Below are 17,962 nucleotides of genomic sequence, written 5' to 3'. Positions count from 1 at the left end.
ATCTCCATGATGCTGTCTGCCGCCCTTTCTAACTGATTTCTGTGTTGTCATAGTATTCAGATTAAAAGGCTTCAAGGTAGTGAATGGCTTCCTCTTGCTGGTCAGAAAGGAACTGGCTTCAGGTGAGTGAATATGACGCTGTAAGAACTCTGCAAATGAATATAGACTATGAGAACCTAGGGATTCTCCCATGGACATGTACCTATGAAAGCATTAGAGATGCGAGGGAAGGGGAAGAGGTCATATGCATTCTCAGAAGATTTTGAAGATAAATCATTTTTGAAGACATTGACCTCATAGCGCAAAGACATTCACTTATTTGAAGAGAGTCGGTTCCAGATTTGTATGAATCCATGAATAAGTACAAGTGAGGAATCTAACTAGTTGTGAAGCATAAGTGGATAAACTTGGCATGATATGAGATGCAGATAAGGATGGATCCATATTTGGAAGTAAATAAACCACTTTTGGTTGAAGTGGATGGATCTGACAGATCAAAAAGGTAGTAAAAAGTAAGATTTAATTACCGCTTGATGAACTGCTAGACGAGGTGGAGAGAGAGGTCGAGCAGTTCAATCTCCCGCGCCCTAACGTGGCGGCAGAAGACACCTACGGCGGCGGCGGAGACGACGAGGTCCACGGCCGGCGTGAGGACGGCGTTGAAGAGGTCGTGGCAGCTAAGCACGTCGTCTCCGGCATTGACACGAGCTAGCAGAGGTGCTAGGGTTTTTGCGAGGCGGAGAGGTGGAAGAAGAGATAATGACCACGGTGAGTTGTTTATTTATAGGGATAGGGACAGCACAGCGTAATTACGCAGGTGCCCCTGGCGGTTCACATCTGAAGGACACATGGCTTGCATGCAACTCATTGGGAGTTGATCCATGTTCCTACGCATGCCTGGATTGTCGGGTGGTCGTTCCGGCTTCTCCGGTATTCAGGCAAAAGGATATGGCAATTAAAACAGATTTAAATGTGTGTCTCTATGTCTTCTATTGACAAGGACTCAGAGAAGACAACAACAACTTTCAATAGAATGCATATGATTTGGACAGATAGAGTTTGAGATAGAAGCACAGAGGGGGTAAGTGTCTGATCACATTCACTTAGATCAAGAAAAGATTCAAGCAAGAAGACATAGCTATAAATGAATGTTGTAGAGAACAGAACACACACACACACACAGCTATAGTGTGTGTGTGTCTGTGTGTGTGTGTGTGTAGGGATGGACTATTCTGCTACCCGTAACAGAATAATATTCTGTTACCCGTAACAGAATAATATTCTGTTACCCCCGGCCCTATAAGGAGGTGATCGCACTGAAGTCGACGTGGCCCAAAACACGTCGCCGTTGTCCTAGCCCCGACGCGCCAGCGCGCCATCGGCGCCCCGGGCCCCCTCCCACTAGCGCCCCGCCGCGGCCCCCAAGCCCCTCCTACCAGCGCGCCATCGCCGCTGCCCCGACCCCCCTCTCACCAGCGCGTCGCCGCCGCCCTGACCCCCCTCCCACCAGCGCGCCGCCGCCCCGATCCCCCTCCCACCAGCGCGCAGCCGCTGCCCCGACCCCCTCCCACCAGCGCGCCACAGTCACCCCGCCCCCCTCCCACCAGCGTGCCGCCACCGCCTCGACCCCTCTCGCACCAGCACGCTACTGCCGCCGCCCGGACCCCCTCCCACCAGTGCGCCGTTGCTACCTCCTCCCACGCGTTGGCCGCCTCCTTTCCCCACCGCCATCCGGCTCGCTCCCCCCGTGTCGACCACTAGTCTCCCTTCAGCTCGGCGTCGGCTTCGGTCCAGCTGCACCTGCGACGACCACCTCCTCCAGCCTCCATCCACCTCTTGCCAAGATCCCCTTAAGCGATCCAGCCCCCGTCAATTCAGTGTGATCTCTCCCGGTAAGTTCGTGTATTGCTATCTTGAGTGTTCAGAAAGTGTAGAATCGATATCCTTGCATGATTTATCTTGCCTATGCAGCTCACAAATCATATGCTTTGTATAAAAAAACTATTTGTAGGAGTTCATGATGTAAGTTATCATCAGTTCATAAAGTAAACACAAATACAGTTTCATGTGTGTTATAGAAAAAACAATTAGGTTTATATATTATATAGTAATTCAATATGCAGGGGCTTCAGCAGCAGTTCAGCAAGAAAGATTTTACATCAGTTCAGACTCTGATAATTATTTAGTTCAATCATGATTTTTTAGAAAATTATTCTCCGGCTAAGCTCAAAAATGTCATCCTGTGAAGTTCAGCTATTGATGTTGATTTATATGTAGAAGGCAAGTTTGTGGAGCTGACAATTCTATAGGGAATTACATGCCAAGAATCTGAAGGGATGAAATAACCTTGGTTATTACTTGACATTGGTTCTACTATAACCGAAGCTGCACGTTGAAAATTCGGGATGCATAAGCTAGCATAGTTATGCTTCTGGAGGTTCAACTTTTTCTTGACAAACACACAGCAGGTTGTTATGCTTCGGAAGGTTCAACTTTTTTTGGATTTCTCTTTGGTGTGCGTTGACTAAAATAATTCATTCTTTTCAGATGTTCCTGTATTAGTTCGGGTGTCGCCCCTCCGCCTCCTTCTGGTACCCTCAGCGACGCTCCCCGCCACCTTTCTGCATTGTCCCAGTGGGTGGTCCGACACGGCCGCATCCAGCGGTCCAACACCGTCATCGGAGGCCGTTCAATGTCCCAGCGCCTCCTTCCTAGTAATCGTGAGGGACGCCCTGCTCGAAATCTTTCCTCTCCATCTCCCGACGGTGAACATTTTCATGCCCCGTGTTCGAACTGCCATTTTATTTTGAATTGAACTAGGGCTGCTCTTGATTCAGACCTGGGGGAAGAAGGAAGAACCTCTCTCTTATAGGCAGTAATATTGCTCTCTCATATCATCTCTCATCTAGTAGGTAGTAAATATTTTGATGAATGTGTTACTCAAAAAACAAAATGTTGTATTGATATTCAGTATCTTAGAGAAACGTTGTTGTGTTCTGGATGACAAATAACACATGTGACAGTAAGTCCAGGTATTTCTACATGAGGAGTAAAAAATTACTTCTACTGAGAGTTCACTTGAATCCTTGATAGCTACTGACCATAGGAACTTAACCTAGAAAAAATGTGCAAAAAGGAACCATTTTGTATTACCATTAGTCGTCGATTCTGTGTAATGTTTTATTTTTTTGCTACCCTAGCATTGAATTAGCACATCATTTTCAAAGAGTTGCACTCTCATTATTTATTTCTTGTACTGTTAATTTTATTTTCAGAAGCGAACTTGTACAGGGTACATGAGTTCCAATAGTAGCTTCCGTTGCATTTTTTTACATAATCAAGCATTCTTGCTGTGTTGCCTTTCTTTCCAGATATATAGATTGCCAGTTTTGAATCCGATTCTCAAATAGACAATCATAATTCTATTGCCAGTTCTGAAATAAAGAAATGTTTGCGTAATAGTACCATAATAGCACCAAAACGAATCCTCATCCTTGGTAACTTACTGGCTTTGATCTTCCAGGGAAGCATTATGAGATCCTTGGTTTACTTATAGGTAGGCCATCAGCTCAAACCTAACACAGAAACTCCTTGCTTGGCATTTGAGCTCTTGTTTTCTCAAAACTGATACTAGTAAATGTTATTTCACTATGTATTCTTTCCTCAGTCCATAGAGAAATGTGGGAGTAGTTCGATGTGTGTTGGAAAGATAGTTTTGTTTTATATATCATAAGAAGAAAAGATCGTGTTTCCTAAGGGGAAAATCAAAAACATTATTAGCAACTCACTATGTATTCTACCATCAATTCTATGTGTATTAGGGAGAGGGTTCGGTGTATCATTGTTTTCACTTTCCCAGAAAAAAATGTTCTATTGCAGATTAGTAACTTTGTATTTACATTTTTTTAAAACAAAGAACTAATAAGTTCATATAAGTTCAAAAGACAAAGCGTTGAAAGTTCAATCAAAAGCTCTCACCACTTTCTTTTTATTTTTTAATTATTGTAGGACATTTGAAACACTGAGCAAAAGGGATTAGGATAAATTGCAGAAGTAGTTGTAGGATGCTTAAGTTCTTTTGACTTTCCTTTCTCTCATTCTTCATGTACCGACAAGTTGTTTCATTTTTCTGGTTTCAAAAAAGTAGAAGGGGAAGATGTAGAGGGTGGACTACACTGGGCCTTTGCTGCTGGAATCGTGGCGTATTCATGAGCTCATGTAGAGCTACCGATCCAGCAAGCCGCCCATGTCGATGAAATGCATGCTAACTAATTCCCTTGAAAAAAAAGGGGATGGGGCGCTGCGACGGTGAACTTTTTTTTTTTTGACCTGTCTGCGACGGTGAACTGATACAGGGAGATGCACACCAAACCCGTTGCCCCATCCCTAGCCATCGTGAGGTATACCCTGCTCAGTGGCTCCTGAACCAGAAAAACAAACCGGCCCAGCCCGCACCCCCACCACTCTGTCCTCTCTCCCTCGTTCCTAATCTCTCCAACCGCACACGCCACCCGCCGCCAGCCCCTACTCTCCGGCAACCCGCCTCCCCCCGCCACCCACCTCCGGCGACGCGCCACGCCCAGCACCTCCCACCACCGGCGACGCGCCGCGACCACCGCACCCTGCCTCCTCCCTCATGCCGCACGCTGCCCCTGAACCCTACCTCCTCTCTCGCGCCACCCCCACTGCCCCCCGAGCGTGGCTGCCCCTCCACGGATCCAAGCTCGTACGCCGCCGCCCCTCCCACCATGCCAAGCTCGCACGCCACCGCCGCCGGCGCCCCCAACTGGCCGCCCCTCGTCAGTTCGTGTGTTCCATCCGCACCAAAAATCACCGTCCCTAGCTTCCCATGGATCCCTGCGCGCCGCCGCCCACCAGAAGGAAGCTCTCGTGCTCCCCGACGCCGCTTTCCTTAAGCATTTGTGCGCTCCAAAAGTCAACGCGACACAGTTGCTTCCTCCGGCAACACCTCCTACCGGCGCCAGCGGTTCTGAGGTTACCTTGTTAGTAGTTCAACTTTGCTAAATTCTGTAGTTAACCATTGCTAAAAATCATCTTAGAAATTATCTCGTTTAAATAGTTCACCTTTTCTAAAAACTGTAGTTCTCTGGTTAGAAAAACAATAGTTATCTCTGCAAAAAAGTATGACAATCTTTTGGTAAAGTCTCAATCTCTTCTCAGTTTTAGTGTACGCTCGCTGGCGATGCGTCCAGCATGCTTGCGGTGATAGCGCCATAGTGGCCACCACTAATGGCATTGGCGGCCAGCATGCTTGCACAAAAAATAGCTAGCTAGGTGTTCAGGATCTTCTATTTTATCCCCCGAAACAGGGTGCTCAGGACGTCTATTTTGTTCTCTGAAACACTAGCTAGGTGTTCCCAGTTCAGTACGTGGACTATCATCATCTCTAGTTGCTGCTTCCTGCCACCAACGAATTGCGCAAGTTCAAAGAGTGTCGCATGACAAATTCAAAAGGTGTTGTATGGCAAGTTCAGAATTTTGGTTTCGTGAAAAGTGTGATTTTGGACAATATTTTGTGCGATTCAATTGTTCATCTTCAGAACTTGGAGATGTTAAGTCTACTTTTTTCTATGATGAAGGTACACATGAGATCCATCTGCAATGGTTATCGGCCCTAGTGCTTCAAAGATGCTTATTTTGTTTCCCCCGTGACGCAGCGAGGATGATAGTGACGACACTTACAAAATTGTTTTCTGTGTTGCTATGTTATCAGTCCAAAGTGTGGTGAAGATGTAGTCCTGGGTGTGTAGATGATGTGGTGTGTGTCTGGTTGTGTATGTGCATGATGATTGGTGGCTGTTGTGTGTGTGTGCAGGGTACCCCGCGACAGCGGGTAGGCGACAAGTGTACTGGTGACCAGCTACCCAGAAAATGCTGGAACAGGGCTTCCAAAGTAAGCTCCTTGCTTCTTGCTTCTCTTTAAATCTCTTGAGCTTTACATGGTATGTTCAAGACAAGTCCTCTAGTGGTTGTATTGTATGACGTTCGTTTAAATGATCGACTATACTGACACCACATACGTGGAAACTCAAAATGAAAATAAAAGGTGTTAATGGAGAAATATAAGAACAAAAACAGGTATGTGTAGCCATCTAGCAACATGGTGATCAAACAAAATCCCGACAGCCAACCTCCATGGTGATCAATTCCATGTGCTTATGGGTATGCTTGCTTAGCACAAAATTCATAAACTGTCAATTTATTTTGAATTGAACTGATGCTGCTCTTGATTCAGACATGAGGGAGAAGACGGAACTAGAATGATTCAGTTCATCATTGGCACCCCTGTAAACCAAACAATGAAGAACACAACCATTGTACTTTTGCTCTTGTTCTTTCTATCTCCTGAATTCCATGCTTTCTGTGATGAGCATGCTTGGTACTATATAGATACTGATGTTGTAGTTCTAATACAATATATTAGAAGAATTCATTGACAAAAAAGGTGTCAGTTCATATATGCATGCAACAGCTATTCTGATACTACTTTATTAACCAGAAAAACACAAAAGTTCAACTATACTTATGCAAAATAGTTCAGTATTTTATTCTATGACAGTCAAGAAAAACAGAAAAAAGAGGTTCATCGTGTGATGAGCAATAGTCCCAACAACTGTGCTAGAGATGCAAAAAATTGATAGCATAGCCGATGCCATTTTTCATCCAATTTCTGAAGAAAACTAAAGTTGATCAGAGTAACTAAAGAATGATCTGTTAGTTCTTGAGTATGTGTAATGCTGCCATTTTACTGTGCATTTGATTCCATCGTGATGGATGTATTACAAAGATATGGCTGTATTACTATGTTGAATAAAAATACCATTTTGCTGCAACATCTTCTCAGCTCCTGTCAAGTTATACATGTATGTGAGGATCCTTCTATGTAGTAAGTTCATAGTCGAGAAGTCAGGGACTTCGTAAATAACGTGAACACCAAAAAACCATTAAAAAACCTAAACCATATGTTAGGGGAGTTCAAGAAGTTCATGGCTAGCTATCCGTGTTCTGTATTCTTATCAGTTCATAATCGAGAAGACATGTATTCTTATCAGTTTGTTTATCTAGCCCGTCGTGCTGTGTATTCTGGTCAGTTCGTGTGTGTATGTGTTGCCCTCGCAGTGTATGAGAGGCCGCCCGTGAGGAAGTCGCCGATCTGGTCGAGGCATGCTGCTATTCTCTATATCCGGCAGCACAAACATTTAAAAGTTCGACCACCAAACCTTGGTAAGTTCTTCTTAACAAAAACTCATCCCTCATATTTGTTCCTTTTTTTCATAGGTTGAAGTTAAAAGAAGATGGAGATGTGTGTTTTGGAGAGGGAAGAACTTATCTAGTGGAGTGCGTGTGTGTGCTGCTGCATCCTCGTCCGGCAGCTCTAATCCACACTCTTAGTACAACTTCTCTATGATCTCATGTTCACAAATCTTGTAGTACATTTTTTAATAAAAATCTTCTAGTACTATGTAAAGCAAGCGTGGCGAACACATACTTCAGGTGTCGCGGTAGTACGCACTGTTGATGGTGGCCTTCCTTTGTGGCGCTACAACTTTGCCACCTAGAGTAGTACTGCTACTACTTATCATGTTGCTAAAACCTAGTGAAAGTACATGTATTTGATTAACGGTTCTGTAGGAAGAAAACTTTCACCAATATATAATCTCTAGGTTTAGTAAAGCAATCTTTTTGTTTAGTAGCTGATACTGCTCAAGTTTATTTCTTGTTGTACATATGATGTCCAATTTCTTCTTTCAGTTCGGTTCAATTTATAAATTTCATTCAGTTCAATTCTTATTGTAGTTGGAGTTTAGTTTCTTTTCTGAGTTCAATTCAGGCATGTGTTTGAACTTGCAACCTCACTGCCTTAAGCTACGATCTCAAATAGAAGTATACTAAATGCAGGTACTAGGTGGTGGCATTGCTTCACTTCTCTTGTTACGTTCTCTTCGCCCAAATTCAGAGGATCAAGAAAATAAAATATCATTCTTTTGACATGCACTACTCAAAAGAAGGCATTTCTGTTGAAAAATTGTTTCGCTTGACATGTACTTGCCAACAATTATGTATAATAAATCATGGCATTGTATGTAGAAAAAGATATATTGTGTGTTCTGCTATTGTATTGAGTTGCTATCTATTCCTAATTGTATGATGTTGTTATTGCTCTCCTTGTCATGTTATGCAAGTTGACACCAAGTACACGTTGGATGATATACTTATACAATAAATCGCTAAAAACTGATTTCTTCCAGTTTTTATTTTTTGCCCTTGCCTGTTTGATGTTATGCCCACGTGAAGACATTTGGAAGTTTAGCAGGTAAAATACTTGTTAGATTCATTTAAAAGGTGTCGTATAGTTCAACTTTTATATATAATAAATTCATAATTAAAAGGAAACATGAGAAGCTCACAAATTAATTATGTGACGTTGACGTCCAAGTTCTACAACTGATCCGTACAAACAAAAACGGTGATTCGTTCTACAAAGGAAAAGTGGTTTAATTAAAAATATTGACCAGTACAAGTGGTCCGTTCTACAAAGGAAAAATGGTTTAATTAAAAATATTCTACAAAGGAAAAATGGTTTAATTAAAAATATTGACCAGTACAAGTTAAAAATGGTGGTCTGTTCAGAATAAAAGAAATGACAGAAATCTAAATTGTAAAAGTATAAGCAAAAGAAACCCCATGCAATTCAAATGGTAAAAGTATAAGTCATAAAATAAGAGAAGTCTAGAACATCGTTGTAAAAAATGTTTAGTTCAAAAAAAACATTTTCTTTTTGAGAAAAAATATCATTCAGTTCGATGATATAAAACCATGCAAGTACAGGAGCAACGATACAATAACATTCAGTTCAACAAAATAAACCATGCAAGTTTGGGGCTAGGATACAGTAAACCGTTGAAAATTTACGAGAAAAATATTATCCAAATACCAGAGCAAAGTCTAGTTAGTGAAAACACGCTTAGTACAAACCCATGCAAGCATCAGTACAAGTATCCTTTTTCAGAATCATTCAAAATTAGCTCAGTACAAACATACACATATATCAGTACGACTACTCTTTTTTTCATACAAGAAAACAGCAGGATCCGTCATGCGTATTCAAAATTACTCTTAAACGGTTGCGAAGTAGAGAAAACGCCAACATGACTAAGTTTCGCATTTTCGATAGCTATCCAACGGTATATTATTTGCCCCATTTCGAAAACTTTTTTTAAAAACCGTGTTCGAAATCAAATTTGACCGTATTCGAATTGTTTTTAAATCGTAAGGAATTAGAAAAACATTTCTATACGAAAAAGTTGCGCATTTTCCATAGCTTTTCAACGCCGTATCATTTGCGTCAATCCGACAAACCGTTTGCAAAAAAACGTGAAAATACGCTTCGCCCAGAATTTCATCGTTTTTCAAATTAATTTTAAATTGTATATAATTTAAAAAACCGTAGATATGTAGGAGATGCGGATTTTTAACAGCTTTCCAATGCCATCTTATTTGCTCAATTCCAACAAACCGTTTGAAAATTGAGTCCAAAATACGATTCGCGTTTTCGGTTTTGAAAAAAAAAACGGTTTTCTTCAAAACTGGTCTTAAACCGTGATGTTTTTGCAAAGAAATCCTATATATATGTAATGTAGATGTCAGGAGCTTTCCAACGATATATTACACGCTCCATTCCGACGAAAAGACGATCAATTCGACGAGATAAAGATCATCAGTACAACCGCCTAAAACTGTGAGTTCAAGTAGAGTAATAGAATAATATTCTGTTACGCGTAACAGAATAGCCCAGATGTATGTATATATATAGTGTTACTATTCATCACCCAAGGTACAGAATAAGTTATTCTTCACCCGAGGTAATCTTACGATCATTTCATAATTAAATTACGTTTGTAATTTAAATAGTTACATTTTTATTGATTCACTACGTAAAATTTGGCATAAGAAAATAAAAATATAGACCATAAGACAAGAAAATTTACAGTTTATGTGTATTTTACACCATGTTTTACGTTTGTAATTTTACATAACATAAAATATTTTTTACAAGGATTATATATTTTCTTACGGTCTTTTTTTACGTCGGAAATAAGACAAAACTTACGTAAAATAAAATTACGAGGCATTGATGGTAAAATAGAGGTTACCGGAACCCCCGGGAGGTATATGGGCCTTAATGGGCCTTAGTGGAAGAGAGGAGAGGTGGCCAGGGCTGGGCCGCACGCCCCTCCCCCCTAGTCCGAATAGGACAAGGAGAGAGGGGGCCGGCGCCCCCCTTCCTTCTCTCTCTCCTCTTTCCCACTTAACGAATCCTATTCCAACTAGGAAAGGGGGGGAATCCTACTCCCGGTGGGAGTAGGACTCCTCCTGGCGCGCCCTATGATGGCCGGCCGGCCCCCCCTTTTGATCCTTTATATACGGAGGCAGAGGGCACCCCTTGAGACACAAGTTGATCCACGTGATCATATTCTTAGCCGTGTGCGGTGCCCCCTTCCACCATAGTCCTCGATAATATTATAGCGGTGCTTAGGCGAAGCCCTGCGACGGTAGTACATCAAGATCATCACCACGCCGTCGTGCTGATGGAACTCTTCCCCGACACTTTGCTGGATCGGAGTCCGGGGATCGTCATCGAGCTGAACGTGTGCTAGAACTCGGAGGTGCCGTAGTTTCGGTGCTTGATCGGTCGGGCCGTGGAGACGTACGACTACATCAACCTAACGCTTCCGTTGTCGATCTACAAGGGTACGTAGATCACACTCTCCCCTCTCGTTGCTATGCATCACCATGATCTTGCGTGTGCGTATGAATTTTTTGAAATTACTACGAAACCCAATAGTGGCATCCGAGCCTAGGTTTTATATGTTGATGTTATATGCACGAGTAGAACACAAGTGAGTTGTGGGTGATATAAGTCATACTGCTTACCATCATGTCATACTTTGGTTCGGCGGTATTGTTGGACGAAGCGGCCCGGACCGACATTACGCGTACGCTTACGCGAGACCGGTTCTCCCGACGTGCTTTGCACATAGGTGGCTTGCGGGTGACAGTTTCTCCGACTTTAGTTGAACCGAGTGTGGCTACGCCCGGTCCTTGCGAAGGTTAAAACAGCACCAACTTGACAAACTATCGTTGTGGTTTTGATACGTAGGTAAGATTGGTTCTTGCTTAAGCCCGTAGCAGCCACGTAAAACTTGCAACAACAAAGTAGAGGACGTCTAACTTGTTTTTGCAGGGCATGTTGTGACGTGATATGGTCAGGACATGATGCTAAATTTTATTGTATGAGATGATCATGTTTTGTAACTGAGTTATCGGCAACTGGCAGGAGCCATATGGTTGTCGCTTTATTGTATGCAATGCAATCGCGCTGTAATGCTTTACTTTATCACTAAGCGGTAGCGATAGTCGTGGAAGCATAAGATAGGCGAAACAACAACGATGCTACGATGGAGATCAAGGTGTCGCGCCGGTGACGATGGTGATCATGACGGTGCTTCGGAGATGGAGATCACAAGCACAAGATGATGATGACCATATCATATCACTTATATTGATTGCATGTGATGTTTATCTTTTATGCATCTTATCTTGCTTTGATTGACGGTAGCATTATAAGATGATCTCTCACTAATTATCAAGAAGTGTTCTCCCTGAGTATGCACCGTTGCGAAAGTTCTTCGTGCTGAGACACCACGTGATGATCGGGTGTGATAGGCTCTACGTTCAAATACAACGGGTGCAAAACAGTTGCACACGCAGAATACTCAGGTTATACTTGACGAGCCAAGCATATACAGATATGGCCTCGGAACACGGAGACCGAAAGGTCGAGCGTGAATCATATAGTAGATATGATCAACATAGTGATGTTCACCAATGAAACTACTCCATCTCACGTGATGATCGGACATGGTTTAGTTGATTTGGATCACGTAATCACTTAGAGGATTAGAGAGATGTCTATCTAAGTGGGAGTTCTTAAGTAATATGATTAAATTGAACTTAAATTTATCATGAACTTAGTCCTGGTAGTATTTTGCAAATTATGTTGTAGATCAATAGCTCACGTTGTTGCTTCCCTGTGTTTATTTTGATATGTTCCTAGAGAAAATTGTGTTGAAAGATGTTATTAGCAATGATGCGGATTGGATCCGTGATCTGAGGTTTATCCTCATTGCTGCATAGAAGAATTATGTCCTTGATGCACCGCTAGGTGACAGACCTATTGCAGGAGCAGATGCAGACGTTATGAATGTTTGGCTAGCTCAATATGATGACTACTTGATAGTTTAGTGCACCATGCTTAATGGCTTAGAATCGGGACTTCAAAGATGTTTTGAACATCATGGACCATATGAGATGTTCCAGGAGTTGAAGTTAATATTTCAAGCAAATACCCGAGTTGAGAGATATGAAGTCTCCAACAAGTTCTATAGCTAAAAGATGGAGGAGAATCGCTCAACTAGTGAGCATGTGCTCAGATTGTCTGGGTACTACAATCGCTTGAATCAAGTGGGAGTTAATCTTCCAGATACGATAGTGATTGACAGAATTCTCTAGTCACCATCACCAAGTTAGTAGAACTTCGTGATGAACTATAATATGCAAGGGATAATGGAAACAACTCCCAAGCTCTTCATGATGCTGAAATCAACGAAGGTAGAAATCAAGAAAAACATCAAGTGTTGATGGTTGACAAGACCACTAGTTTCATGAAAAGGGCAAAGGGAAGAAGGGGAACTTCAAGAAGAACGGCAAGCAAGTTGCTGCTCAAGTGAAGAAGCCCAAGTCTGATCCTAAGCCTGAGACTAAGTGCTTCTACTGCAAAGGGACTGGTCACTGGAAGCAGAACTACCCCAAGTGATTGGCGGATACAAAGGATGGCAAAGTGAACATAAGTATATTTGATATACATGTTATTGATGTGTACTTTACTAGTGTTTATAGCAACCCCTCAGTATTTGATACTAGTTCAGTTGCTAAGATTAGTAACTCGAAACGGGAGTTGCAGAATAAACAGAGACTAGTTAAGGGTGAAGTAACGATGTGTGTTGGAAGTGGTTCCAAAATTGATATGATCATCATCGCACACTCCCTATACTTTCGGGATTAGTGTTGAACCTAAATAAGTGTTATTTGGTGTTTGCGTTGAGCATGAATATGATTTGATCATGTTTATTGTAATACGGTTATTCATTTAAGTAAGAGAATAAATTGTTGTTCTGTTTACATGAATAAAACCTTATATGGTTACATACCCAATGAAAATAGTTCGTTGGATCTCGATCATAGTGATGCACATAAACATAATATTGAAACCAAAAGATGCAAAGTTAATAATGATAGTGCAAACTTATTTGTGGCACTGCCGTTTAAGTCATATTGGTGTAAAGCGCATGAAGAAACTCCATGCTGATGGGCTTTTGGAATCACTTGATTATGAATCAGTTGATGCTTGCGAACCATGCCTCATGGGCAAGATGACTAAAACGCCGTTCTCCAGAACTATGGAGCGAGCAACTGACTTATTGGAAATAAATATATACTGATGTATGCGATCCGATGAGTGTTAAGGCTCGCGGAGGGTATCATTATTTTCTGACCTTCACAGATGATTTGAGCAGATACGGGTATATCTACTTGTTGAAACATAAGTCTGAAATATTTGAAAAGTTCAAAGAATTTCAGAGTGAAGTGGAAAATCACCGTGACAAGAAAATAAGGTTTCTACGATCTGATCGTGGAGACAAATATTTGAATTACGAGTTTGGTCTTCAATTAAAACAATGTGGAATAGTTTCACAAATTCATGCCACCTAGAACACCACAACATAATGGTGTGTCCGAACGTCATAAACGTACTTTATTGGATATAGTACAATCTATGATGTTTCTTACCGATTTACCACTATCGTTTTGGGGTTATGCATTAGAGACAGCTGCATTCACGTTAAATAGGGCACCATCTAAATCCGTTGAGACGACACTATATGAACTGTGGTTTAGCAAGAAACCAAAGTTGTCGTTTCTGAAAGTTTGGGGCTGCGATGCTTATGTGAAAAAGCTTCAAACCTGATAAGCTCGAACCCAAATCGGAGAAATGTGTCTTCATAGGATATCCAAAGGAAAATATTGGATACACCTTCTATCACAGACCCGAAGGCAAGACTTTTGTTGCTAAATTCAGAAACTTTCTGGAGAAGGAGTTTCTCTCGAAAGAAGTGAGTGGGAGGAAAGTAGAACTTGACGAGGTAACTGTACCTACTCCCTTATTGGAAAGTAGTACATCACAGAAACCAGTTTCTGTGACACCTACACCAATTAGTGAGGAAGCTAATAATATTGATCATGAAACTTCAGATCAAGTTACTACCGAATCTCGTAGGTAAACCAGAGTGAGATCCGCACCAGAGTGGTACGGTAATCCTGTTCTGGAAGTCATGTTACTAGACCATGACGAACTTGCAAACTATGAGGAAGCGATGATGAGCCCAGATTCCGCGAAATGGTTTGAGGCCATGAAATCTGAGATGGGATCCATGTATGAGAACAAACTGTGGACTTTGGTTGACTTGCCCAATGATCGGCAAGCAATTGAGAATAAATGGATCTTCAAGAAGAAGACTGACGCTGACGGTAATATTACTGTCTACAAAGCTCGACTTGTCGCAAAAGGTTTTCGACAAGTTCAAGGGGTTGACTACGATGAGACCTTCTCACCCGTAGCGATGCTTAAGTCTGTCCGAATCATGTTAGCAATTGTCGCATTTTATGATTATGAAATTTGGAAAATGGATGTCAAAACTGCATTCCTGAATGGATTTCTGGAAGAAGAGTTGTATATGATGCAGCCGGAAGGTTTTGTCGATCCAAAAGGAGCTAACAAAGTGTGCAAGCTCCAGCGATCCATTTATGGACTGGTGCAAGCCTCTCGGAGTTGGAATAAACGCTTTGATAGTATGATCAAAGCATATAGTTTGAGCACTACAACATTTCTGATAAGTATATGTGAATGACATATTGTTGATCGGAAATAATGTAGAATTATTCTGCAAAGCATAAAGGAGTGTTTGAAAGGAGTTTTTTCAAAGAAAGACCTCGGTGAAGCTGCTTACATATTGAGCATCAAGATCTATAGAGATAGATCAAGACGCTTGATAAGTTTTTTCAATGAGTACATACCTTGACAAGATTTTGAAGTAGTTCAAAATGGAACAGTCAAAGAAAGAGTTCTTGCCTGTGTTACAAGGTGTGAAATTGAGTAAGACTCAAAGCCCGACCACGGCAGAAGATAGAAAGAGAATGAAAGTCATTCCCTATGCCTCAGCCATAGGTTCTATAAAGTATGCCATGCTATGTACCAGATCTATTGTATACCCTACGCTGTGTTTAACAAGGGAGTACAATAGTGATCTAGGAGTAGATCACTGGACAACGGTCAAAATTTAAGGATATGTTTCTCGATTATGGAGGTGACAAAAAGGTTCGTCGTAAAGAGTTACATCGATGCAAGTTTTGACACTAATCCAGATGACTCTAAGTCTCAATCTGGATACATATTGAAAGTGGGAGCAATTAGCTAGAGTAGCTCTGTGCAGAGCATTGTTGACATAGAAATTTGCAAAATACATACGGATCTGAATGTGGCAGACCCATTGACTAAACTTCTCTCACAAGCAAAACATGATCACATCTTAGTACTCTTTGGGTGTTAATCACATAGAGATGTGAACTAGATTATTGACTCTAGTAAACCCTTTGAGTGTTGGTCACATGATGATGTGAACTATGGGTGTTAATCACATGATGATGTGAACTATTGATGTTAAATCACATGGCGATGTGATCTAGATTATTGACTCTAGTGCAAGTGGGAGACTGAAGGAAATATGCCCTAGAGGCAATAATAAAGTTATTATTTATTTCCTTATACCATGATAAATGTTTATTATTCATGCTAGAATTGTATTAACCGGAAACATAATACATGTGTGAATACATAGACAAACAGAGTGTCACTAGTATGCCTCTACTAGACTAGCTCATTAATCAAAGATGGTTATGTTTCCTAACCATGGACAAAGAGTTGTTATTTGATTAACGGGATCACATCATTAGGTGAATGATCTGATTGACATGACCCATTCCATTAGCTTAGCACCCGATCGTTTAGTATGTTGCTATTGCTTTCTTCATGACTTATACATGTTCCTATGACTATGAGATTATGCAACTCCCGTACCGGAGGAACACTTTGTGTGCAACCAAACATCACAACGTAACTGGGTGATTATAAAGGTGCTCTACAGGTGTCTCCAAAAGTACATGTTGGGTTGGCGTATTTCGAGATTAGGATTTGTCACTCCGATTGTCGGAGAGGTATCTCTGGGCCCTCTCGGTAATGCACATCACATAAAGCCTTGCAAGCATTGCGACTAATGAGTTAGTTGCGGGATGATGGATTACGGAACGAGTAAAGAGACTTGCGGTAACGAGATTGAACTAGGTATTGGATACCGACGATCGAATCTCGGGCAAGTAACACACCGATGACAAAGGGAACAACGTATGTTGTTATGCGGTCTGACCGATAAAAGATCTTTGTAGAATATGTAGGAGCCAATATGAGCATCCAGGTTCCGCTATTGGTTATTGACCGGAGACGTGTCTCGGTCATGTCTACATTGTTCTCGAACCCGTAGGGTCCGCACGCTTAAGGTTTCGATGACAGTTATATTATGAGTTTATGCATTTTGATGTACCGAAGTTTGTTCGGAGTCCCGGATGTGATCACGGACATGACGAGGAGTCTCGAAATGGTCGAGACATAAAGATTGATATATTGGAAGCCTATATTTGGATATCGGAAGTGTTCCGGGTGAAATCGGGATTTTACAGGATTACCGGGAGGTTACCGGAACCCCCCAGGAGGTATATGGGCCTTAATGGGCCTTAGTGGAAGAGAGGAGAGGTGGCCAGGGCTGGACCGCGCGCCCCTCCCCCTAGTCCGAATAGGACAAGGAGAGAGGGGGCCGACGCCCCCTTCCTTCTCTCTCTCCTCTTTCCCACTTAACGAATCCTATTCCAACTAGGAAAGGGGGGGGGGAATCCTACTCCCAGAGGGAGTAGGACTCCTCCTAGCACGCCCTATGATAGCCGGCCGCCCCCCTTTTGATCCTTTATATACGGAGGCAGAGGGCACCCCTTGAGACACAAGTTGATCCACGTGATCATATTCTTAGCCGTGTGCGGTGCCCCCTTCCACCATAGTCCTCGATAATATTATAGCGGTGCTTAGGCGAAGCCCTGCGACGGTAGTACATCAAGATCGTCACCACGCCGTCGTGCTGACGGAACTCTTCCCCGACACTTTGCTGGATCGGAGTCCGGGGATCGTCATCGAGCTGAACGTGTGCTAGAACTCGGAGGTGCCGTAGTTTCGGTGCTTGATCGGTCGGGCCGTGGAGACGTACGACTACATCAACCTAACGCTTCCGCTGTCGATCTACAAGGGTATGTAGATCACACTCTCCCCTCTCGTTGCTATGCATCACCATGATCTTGCGTGTGTGTAGGAATTTTTTTGAAATTACTATGAAACCCAACAATATATATATATATATATACATATGTATATATATATATATATATACACATATCACATGTCAGTCCATCTCAGATGCTAATTATGCTGGTGACAAGGTTGATCGCCAGTCCATCTCAGCACATGTCACATTCTTGGACGATCTCTTGTCTGTTGGTCTTCAAAGAAGCAGAACTGTGTATCTCTCTCCACTGCTGAATCTAAAAACATTAATGCTGGATCTTGCTGTGCTCAGCTTCTGTGGATGAAGCAAACTCTCAAGGACTATGGCATCCACCTAAAGCATGTGCAACTTTACCGCGACAATAAAAGCGCCATCAAGAT

The 17,962-nt window shown here is 42.1% G+C and overlaps 1 long non-coding RNA gene across 6 annotated transcripts; it reads left to right on the top strand.

Moving 5' to 3' along the window:
* The first annotated feature begins 1,479 nt into the window (after nucleotides 1-1,479).
* On the top strand, nucleotides 1,480-8,185 carry LOC123127487 (uncharacterized). Of its 6 annotated transcripts, none has more exons than XR_006462533.1 (5): nucleotides 1,482-1,892; nucleotides 2,278-2,468; nucleotides 2,548-5,003; nucleotides 5,837-7,245; nucleotides 7,921-8,185. It is a non-coding gene; the product is annotated as an uncharacterized lncRNA (long non-coding RNA). The 6 variants fall into 6 exon arrangements; XR_006462530.1 differs by having other exon boundaries at nucleotides 1,483-1,892; nucleotides 2,548-6,183; nucleotides 6,257-7,245; XR_006462532.1 differs by having other exon boundaries at nucleotides 1,480-1,892; nucleotides 2,548-7,226; nucleotides 7,300-8,185.
* The last annotated feature ends 9,777 nt before the right edge of the window (nucleotides 8,186-17,962 follow it).

The sequence above is a fragment of the Triticum aestivum genome, chromosome 6A, assembly GCF_018294505.1.
Source record: "Triticum aestivum cultivar Chinese Spring chromosome 6A, IWGSC CS RefSeq v2.1, whole genome shotgun sequence".
Lineage (NCBI taxonomy): Eukaryota > Viridiplantae > Streptophyta > Magnoliopsida > Poales > Poaceae > Triticum > Triticum aestivum.
The sequence above is the reverse complement of the archived record's forward strand: the minus strand, read 5'-3'. Positions and strand labels throughout refer to the sequence as shown.